At 38.6% G+C, this 9,810-nt stretch overlaps 1 protein-coding gene across 12 annotated transcripts in view; it reads left to right on the top strand.

Annotated features, from left to right (window-relative positions):
• The window catches only part of LOC110672097 (uncharacterized), a 30,446-nt gene extending 27,792 nt beyond the window's left edge, over positions 1-2,654 (top strand). For all 12 annotated transcript variants that reach the window (XR_009142537.1, XR_009142538.1, XR_009142539.1 and 9 more), the window contains one exon: positions 2,357-2,654. The gene's annotated coding sequence lies outside the window, so the exon portion shown is untranslated. The remainder of the gene's footprint in view (positions 1-2,356) is intronic.
• Positions 2,655-9,810: the final 7,156 nt, after the last annotated feature.

Here is a 9,810-nt window from a genome sequence, read left to right on the forward strand (position 1 = left end):
ATGAAAAATTAAAATGAGATGCATTATGTAAATAGTGAAAGAATTGAGATAAATGTGCAAATTAGAAAACTTTGAATACTTAAACATTAAAAATGAGTTTAGTGCTCCACTAAATCCTAATTAGGGAGGCATATGGGACCTTGGGACAGCAGAATCCACTCATTATCATCTTCTTCTTCATCAAACTTCATCTTGCCAAAATGAATATCCCAACCAAAACCTCCATGGCTGCCCATGCATGAAGCTTCCTCTCTCCATCATCAAGCCATCATTTCCACTTGGATCCTTCATTAAAACTTGCCTACTCACCTTGGGGAACATATTAGCACCAAGAAAAATAAGATTTGGTAAAGTTTTAATAAGTTCCAAAAGTGGTAAGTGTCCAAATCCTCTCCCTTGCTTTAGTAAACCTTGTGTTTAGGTTGAGGTGAGTAATTTAGTAAAGAGAAAGGAAGGAAATATTGAGATATGAACTTGTCCATTTTCAGCAGCCATTAAGGTTTATTGTAATTGAGTTTTTCTTACCTCTAATGGATGAGAATTAAGGTTGATTAACTCAAATGGAAGTTGTAGTAGGTTAATGTCCAAGTATGTATATGTTAGTGCTTGAATTAAGGGTTTAAAAGTGGGACTTTGATACTTTAGTAAACTGCCATGTTGGGTAGCCTTAAATATCATGAATTTGTGTGTGATTTTATGAAATTTATTAATTAAATATGATGGTGTTAAATGGTGGGCAGTTTGTGTAATTGCCATGGAAGTGTATGTGTAATATAAGTGTTGATGTACATTGAATTTGGGTTGAAGTAAATGTTGAACTTTAATGGTGTATTATGTGCATTGAGCACTTGAGTGTTCTACCCGAAATGCTTGCTGCAATTGTGTACAATATATATAGAAGTGCCAAGATTGAATATTGAAGTATTGAGAGGAGGAGGATTGTCAAAATTGGAAGTGTAATTGTCAAATGCAGGTTGTGTGTGTTTGCAATACCTAAATTAGGTCATAAGTGTAAAACTGTGAACCCAATTGGTATGAGGCCAATGGGGGGGTGAAACTAGACACCAAATAGGCCAACTTTCATGTAGAAATGTTGCCAAAATTCTACCTAGAAACTAACCTTAAAAATGACAAAATCCGGAATGGCAACCTTGCAAACCCAGATTTTTCACCATATGAATAGTAGTAATTAGGATGACAATAACTCACTCAAAATAGGTCCAATTGACCTGAAATTTTTACCATGAATAGTTTAGACATAGCGCTACAATTCTTATGAAGAAACCAAAGCCCAAAAATGGCCAAAGCCAAGTCAAATAGCTTACACAAGTTCAGGTACCAAAACTGCCAGAACTAAAAGTGACCTAAAATTGACCAAATTTTGCACTAAAGGTGCAATCTGTCCAGCTTTAGTAAATTGACCATATCTTGGTCTATACAACTCAGAATGACCTAAAATTTTTCCAAGAGTTCAATAAGACATAGAGCTACAATTTTGTTTCTTTGACCAGAAGCTAAAAACCAAGAGAAATAGGACATTAAGCTAGACCAATCTAGCACACTAAAACTGAAAATTAGGCAATTACATAAAGTGATACTTGAGGTAATTTGGCAATGGATGCCAACTTGTGAAAAGGGTAAATTACATTATATTGACAGCATATTGAATTGTAAATTGTGATATGTTGATGCTAGAAACAACTTATTTATATTACCTAAAAAGGTCAACATATGCATTGACTTATGAAATTACATAATAGCTAGTAAATTCTAGAAATTGAAGAATTAAACAATTAATTTATAATGTGTCATAGTTTGCCTAGTTGACTAGTTTGGATAGGTTGGCATGCCAATAGGATTCTAACAGCTGTTCTATAAATGGCTTTATGCCATACTGTATTTTTACAGCATGTTATGCCGCACTGTGACTTTAATAGCCTACGGCTATACGTATTGTATTATTATACTTGGCTTATCGCCAGATTGACTATATGGCTTTTTAGCTACACTGTTTGCACACCATGAGACAATTTGTGACCAATGGTGTGACGGCTCGAGGTACTAGGTACCTAGTGCCAATATATCCGTTTATCCAGTCTGGTCAGTATATAGGCTACACGGGCAGTTAATTGAAGCACTATTAAATTCAAATAGCTAAATCCAGTCTTCTAACATATAGCACTACCAATATTAGCAAAAATTGAAATGTTAGCAAATAAAAATATAAACAGCAACAGCAAAGAATATCGATGTCATAAATTCATAAACAATTCATTTACTTTATTTTAATGTATACTTCTTTATATTTGGCACCACTAAGCAAAATTAATTAGCGCGTTGCTTTTGTAATGCGTAGGTATTGGAGACACAGCTGGGTAGCCCAGCAGACCTACGACCGGGTGAGACATCAGATCTACATAGGAGTCCAGAGTCATCTGCACTACACTACATCATGGTAGGACTTAGGATCTTGTGTAGTGACTATCAGTTGTATTTTGACATTTTCTCATGCAATATGTATAGATCTCATAAAACTTTAAAGTTTGTAATAATTTGTATATATTAAACTCCTATGGATAGTGTTTTGATGAATGTAAAATTTGATGGACTGTATTTGGAAATTATAAAATTGTGAGACTGAAAAATTAGTTGGATGATTGAGATTATCATACTGAACTATTTTTAATAGGTTTAGAAGTATATTTTGTCTAAAATACAGACGGTACCGCGCCAAATTTTTATTACCATTTTTGAAATACTGATTTTATTAAAGTATGAAAATAGTATCAGCATGATATGAATATTACATAAAAGACTTCTTAAAATCAAATTGAGTTTAGAAAATGAGTTGATTACAGACTAGGTGCTCCGGCACGCCGTATAGCACGCCTTGCTCGGCTATACTATAGACGGGCGTGGGGTGTACAAAAGGTCTTATGAAGACAATTGCAACAATAGGCACTAGAATGAAGATCACTATGAATCTTGAAATTGGGCATCCAAATAATGGGGAGGAGTCAACAAAATTCGCTAGCCAAATTGGAATAGTAGCTTGAGATATCCTTCCTGTTCCAGAGAAATGGAGTGATATTGATAAAGTTAAAAATAAAGATCAAGTTAGTCAATTGAAACAAAGTCTTTCCCACTTAAATGAAAGTGAAATCACAAATTTTTTTAGCATCATTTTTTTTGTTTTAATATTTTTTTTATAATTTCCTTGTAAACTTCATTTAGTAAAATAAAAGATCTATAATATATTTAGCCTTTTATTTTTATTTTTATAATTTTCAATTCAATGATACATATAGGTGTCTTTGGATGTGGATTTGGATGATCTAGAGGTAAAAGCCTGTGTGATTGATTAGGCTTAAAAGTAGTCGTCGACAAGAGTGCTTTAGATTATATGAAAAGTTTAAAAATTTTGACTCTTTGGAGGAAGCTAAGAGGAATAAGCTAACAAATTATCCAAATCAAAGTGATTGGGAACAATTCTGTGATTATTTTGCATCACCCGAGTATCAGGTATAATTGTATATTAAATATTTATTTTTGTATGATTTTTCTACCACTATTAATTATTTTTTCCATTGTAGAAAAAATGTGAAATTAATGCACCCAATAGAAAGAAGGTTAAAGCCCTTCATATTTCTGGTAGAAAACCATTTACTATTCGTCGTCAGGAAATTATGAGTATTTTCTTTTGCAATAAATGAAAATTATATTTATCAAAGTTGCATTCCTTATTATTTTACATTTTATTTAACTCCTTTATATGTTTTTCAATGTAAGTCTCAAAAAGAGTTGAATGGAGAATCTTGTGATATGATAGAACTATATAAACTAACTCACTCTTCTGAATGTAAAGGATGGTCATCTCTAACAGTTGAAGAAAATTAGGCAATTTCATATATGTGTGTTTGCGTATTTTTGATGTAAATGGGATATGATTTCACATTTCATATTATTTTTATGATAGAATTTAAAGGTGTAGAAGAGAAATCAGTATGATAATGAAGGAGTTAAAAAGACAACAAAAGAAATAGTTCTTAAGGTCCTTGGCCATGGATGTGGATACATAAAAGGGCTTGGGCATAGTCCTAAACCTCCCAGCAAACGAAATTCATCAACTGAATTGGCAACCCAAAAGCTTCATAAAGAACTTTCAGCCATATAAGAAAAATTGAGTAAGTCCGAGAAAGAGGTGAATGAACTAAGGAATCAATTGAATGATGTGACAAATTAGCTAACCAATCAAGGAGAAAAGTTCGATAAACTATTGGCATTATTGTTAAAGAAAGGGGTGGACCTAGATTTGTGATTTGCTTTTAAGTACTTTCTTTTTTTTTCCCATCACAATGTAGTAAGCCCTGCAGATCAGTTGACTTGTAGGAGTGTATTGATATTTCAAAATTATCAAGTAGCAATATAATAATAGTAGATATAAACATTTTATATAAAGAGTTAATAGATAGATTGTTATAAATAATTCTGAAACTAAAGAAAACCATTTGAGAAGTTAAATTAAAAATGAAACCACTGTCCCTTAATAAGGGTAAGTAGATTTAATTCTGCGTCCTTTATAAATTAGTTAGGAGGGCTTAGACGGCAATGTTAATCCTTTTGGTAGAAGGAATATTTGATTTTTCACTAAATTTGGATCACCCAGATACATAAGTAAATGAGACAACCTTAGTGAACGGGTGTGAGAATCGGATAAGAACTCTCCTCCGATCTCTTTTAAGTTGTTTATTAAAATTTTGAGGGGAGACCGGATAAGAACCCTCTTCCGATCTCTTTTAAGTTATTTATTAAAATTTTGGGGGGGAGACCGGATAAGAACCCTCCTCCGATCTCTTTTAAGTTATTTATTAAAATTTTGAGGGGAGACCGGATAAGAACCCTCCTCCGATCTCTTTTAAGTTATTTATTAAAATTTTGAGGGGAGACCGGATAAGAATCCTCCTCCGATCTCCTTTAGAGTTATTTATTAATGTTTTGAGTTGAGACCGGATAAGAACTCTCCTCCGATCCCTATTTAATGTTTATTAAAATTCTGAAGGGAGACCGGATAAGAACTCTCCTCCGATCTCTTTTTACGTTTATTAAAATTTTGGATTGAGACTGGACAAGAACTCTCTTAAAATCTCTTTCAGATTAACAAGAGCCTGGAAGGGATTTCTCCGATCTCCCGGATTTTTAATTTCAACTACATGACATAAGAACCTAAAGCTAAGGATTCTGGCGTTCTAAGATGCTGGGGATAAGGCTTCTCGATACCTTTTGACTAGATAGGGAAAACTAGACTTGATTTACCGACCTTCCCTGCGTTCATTTTACCAATATCTATTAATGACCGATCTACTCTGTTTCGTTTACTTTGGTCTTATTCCACTTTATGACATCTTTGTCGAATTGCTGTTTACGTCGGCCTAATAGTTTGGCTATCTTCCTGACGTGTTGTTCACGTTCTCTCTTTTAAAAGAGACCCCTAAGTTGCAGTTACCTACGTTTACCCAACCATTTACATACTACTAGGAGTTAGAAAACTTGCTTTCAAAAAAGATGAAGATCAATAAAATGAACTGATCACTAAAAGATGATTTGAGAGCGACTTTCTTTGGGGATTGCTTATGCAGAAGTGATCTTGAAGAAAATAGTAGACGTAAGAAGAACAAGGAAAATGCGGAAAATAAATGTAGATACTTAATAAAGCAGTAGCATGAACTCTTACAATAACATTTCTCTTGGGTTCTCTTGTACAAAATAACCTTGAAGAAAGTTACGGATGTATAAAGAACAAAGAAAGTGTGGAAAATAACGTAAACAGCAATATGGACTCTTACCTGTGAGGAACCGGATCTGCTAAAATAGTTATGGGGTGGCAAACAGGGATAAGACAGTGGACCGATTAGCCTGAGAGCGGTGTTCTTCGTGAACTGGAGAGTACTTAGTTAAAATGCAATCAGATCAAAAGAAACGAATGATATTGAGCTTGGACAGCGAAAGCAGAGATAATAAAAGGCAGAAAGTGAGAGTATGACCAGATAATGAACAAGCTGGAAATGTAGAGTTCCAGTATTCAGAATCTTTTCAAGAAAACACTTCAGAAAACTAGTTTCAAAAGTCTTTTTGATCGATACTTCTAAATAGCAGAGTAACAAACTAAATGAACTTTCAGAGTTCCTCTACTATAATAACAACCTCTTGTCTATTTTTCGTCCCCTTTGAACAGTTTTTCATGCAGGTATTTATAGGAATCGGATGCTCTTCGTGAAGGGTCAGGATTTATTTTGAGGGAGATGGAGGGTCAAGATTTCGAAGGACATGATCGGAGGTTCAGGAATTAAAGAGAATCAAAATGAATGGTTGAGATCACTCTTCATAATATTTGTCCTTTTCTTCTTTCCATCTGACGGTCCCAAATTTCCTTGTCCGGAACGATCCGAGGGTTAAGAGCGAAAGACGCCGGTATTGTCGTCTTCTCTCTTGATCTAAGGGTTCCGGGTTTGTCCTTACAAGTGGGATCAACGGTGGAGATTGGGATGTACAGGACTGTCATGACATACCCTGGCACCTGTCAGCATTGCGGGCGATTCTTAGGCGTGCGATGGAGATCTCGTCTGCAACACCTTAACTACCTCGGCTCTGATTCTGACGACGGTTATTGGAATTTGTCTTATTCTTTTTGTCTTCCGATCCCTCCCCCTTCTCGATCTTCTCGACACGCTCCCATTCCGATCTCTCATGCTGATCTCCTATCTTCCGATCTCTATTATCCCTTAATCAGCCTGGGTCCGGTCAAAGCATTAATTACATCCCGATTCTCAAGCGCCCGCCGTTTCCTTCGACATTAAATGCCCATTTCCCCTATATATACCCTTGTCGACGGAGACATTTTCTTCATCGACTTTCCTCTCTTCTTCTCTTACTTTCTGTTCTATTGCTCGGTGGAAGTTCGGCTATAATCGTGGCTTTGATCTTTGTCCGATGAACTTCTTTACTTACCGACTGAAAATTCACGATCCCGGTGATCGAATGACCTTTACTGATGATGGTGAGAGGACTGGATTTGACCGATCTGTATTGCGGACTTTGGTTGTACCGATCTCGAGTCGCTCAACTGAGTTCATTCGGCTTCTCATCGCATTGGGTGTTCCGGCGTTTTCCTCCACATTGGGTGTTCCGGCTGGTCGGTTTCGAGTGGTAACATCGGTGGCGATGTCTCTCATCTTCATGGGACTCATAGTCACCCCATCCAGTGCACACCTATCCGATGCCAACACTGGTCTCTGGTCAAACACATCTTTTGATTCACCACAAGACTAGGCTTTGACATAGTCCTTTTTGATAGGATGTTCCAGCTGTCTCTAGAGATCGCCCAAATGATGTAATCACGAAATGTAATCAGATCTCTAGAGATTGCTCAAATGATGTAGTTAGACCTTTATTGTAGTCCGATCCTAGAGATCGCCCAAATGATGTATTTTATTTTCAATGCAATCGATCTCTAGAGATCACGAAATGATGTGATCCAATGTTAGTGTAATCCGATCCCTAGAGATCGCCCAAATGATGTAATCCGAACTTTTGAAAATAAAGACTTTATTTTGTCGGTTATCATCTTATTATTTTTGCATTGATTATTTTCCGATCTCTAATGTGGTTATCCGATCTGGTTCTTTACTTGAATGACACTTAACTGATCCTTTATTCAAAATATTTAACTTATTATGCCGATCTCCAATTAACCGATCTCTGAACATTCGGATATTTGAGAGAAGTGTCGAAACGACTATCGAGTCCCACCAATCGATGCGCTGCCTAGAACCTCGCGAGCATTAAATGCTCGGACTAGTATAAATAGGGGTGGGAGGGTTAGCCAGTTGTTCTCTCATTCCATTTTCAATCCCCTGCTCACAACTTTGAAGTTCTCTCGCTTTCTCAAGTTCTTCCGACGCCGATCAGACTCCGGTAAGGGCTTTGATCCTCTTTTTAGTTTAAGTTCTTTGTTTCTTTTGAAAATGAGCGGTGCCGAAGGTCAGAGAGCGGCGAGCCCTCCTTCCATTCAGTTCTCATGGTCTTCCGATGAAGAAGAGGTAGTCGGGCCAAGCACGCAACCTAAACCCCCTAGGGTCTCTGCCGAGTCGGGGCGGGTCATACTATCAAGGCTTGCACCTACTTCAAGGAGAGACCCTTCCTATAGACGAGCTTAGTCGGTTCTTCGAGAATCCGATCCGCAATCGTTTGTTCAAGAATACAATATTTGTCCCGATTCATATGGTGATCAAGTGCCATGGCGATCTTCGTGTCGATCATTCTTTTGAAGAGGATGACATGGTTATGGTGTACGAGGAACGCTTAAAAGCGGTCCGAGATTCCCTCTCGATTTCTATAAGGAGGTCCTAAAACTTCACCGAGCATCCATTGTTCAAATCCACCCCAACTCGTGGCGGATCTTGGTAGCTTTCCGAGGTCTATGCCGAGCTAAGGGAATCAGACCTCGGCTAAGGTGTTCGCCAGCTGCATGCACTAACTCGCGAAAGGATGACGAACACTGGTTCTTTCAGCAAAGCCTCATTGCGGACTCTTTTCCGATCGCCCTCATCCCTTAAGAATTGGAAGAACCAGGTTCTTCATTACGAGGAGTAAAGATCCGCTTTGAGGACTTTCCTCGTATTGGTGGTACAGGGCCCCGCTCAAGCACATTACCACGAGTCAAGAGGAAAGCTTAATAGTGATGGAGCTGAAAAGTCGCTGCCACTCTAAAATATTCTGTCCAAATGCGGTGGCCGAATCGCACCATTGGACCATGCAGCGATCACCGTGAGATCGCGAACTTCCGCTCTCGACCTCGGCATTGGTATTTTCTATATCTCGATTCGGGACCTTAGCGATCTCACTAACCTCTTTTACATGCGGTATGGCGGGTGGTGAAGGTTCTAGGAAGCGAAAGAAAGAAAGAGAGATCTCGGAAGATAAAAGAGATGAAGCGTTGAACGACTTCAAACACCGATCACGAACACGGGAGATACAAAGAGACCCGCCTCAACCTTGGGTCGCGACCACTGAAGCCGTCGGATCTCCTCCTAGATCGGAAGAGCAGCCCCGCCTCTCTCGATTATTCCAAGCACGGAAAGGAGCCTTCTCAATCTTACGGGAGGACCTCTTCTCGTGGCGCTCGAATCTTGATCGCTTGAAGAATAACCGGACTGTTAGGGAGAACCCCGATTTTGCCAAAGTCCTGGGATCTACCATCTTCTTTCAAGAGTATCGGGACAGGCTATCCCGGAATGGTCTTGATGATATCTTTACTCGAACCATGAGCTTGAATGTGGAGTGTCTGGTGAACCGGACCATGGTTGGGAAAAGATTCAACGTGGGTAAGGAGGTCGGGAAGAAAAATCGAATTGGCTTCCTTCGATCCCAACTCTCATCCGCCGGGATTACATATCTCAAGTCGAGGGACGGGCGAAGTACCATGAAGACCACCGCCGAGAAGTCTCGTGACTGGCCGAAAGAGAACGGCTCTCGAGAAGTCCGTGCACTTCAGTCCAACGAAGCCGCTCAGGTCGCTCAACTTATAGAGGAGCTTAACGCGAAGGATAAGGAGCTTACAGAGAAAGGCAAAGAGCTTAAGGAAAAAGATGAAGAGATGGTGTCAGGAATAGCCGGAGCCTATGTGAATGCTCATAAGGATCTCTTGGCCGAACTCCAAAAGCGCTACCCTGAAGAGGACTTCTCCTGGATGGATGACCTGGCTCCCGAGGGCGACGGCGAAGATAGTGAGGAGGAAGCCGAAGGTGAGGGAGA

This window comes from Hevea brasiliensis, chromosome 13 (assembly GCF_030052815.1).
Source record: "Hevea brasiliensis isolate MT/VB/25A 57/8 chromosome 13, ASM3005281v1, whole genome shotgun sequence".
Taxonomy (NCBI): domain Eukaryota; kingdom Viridiplantae; phylum Streptophyta; class Magnoliopsida; order Malpighiales; family Euphorbiaceae; genus Hevea; species Hevea brasiliensis.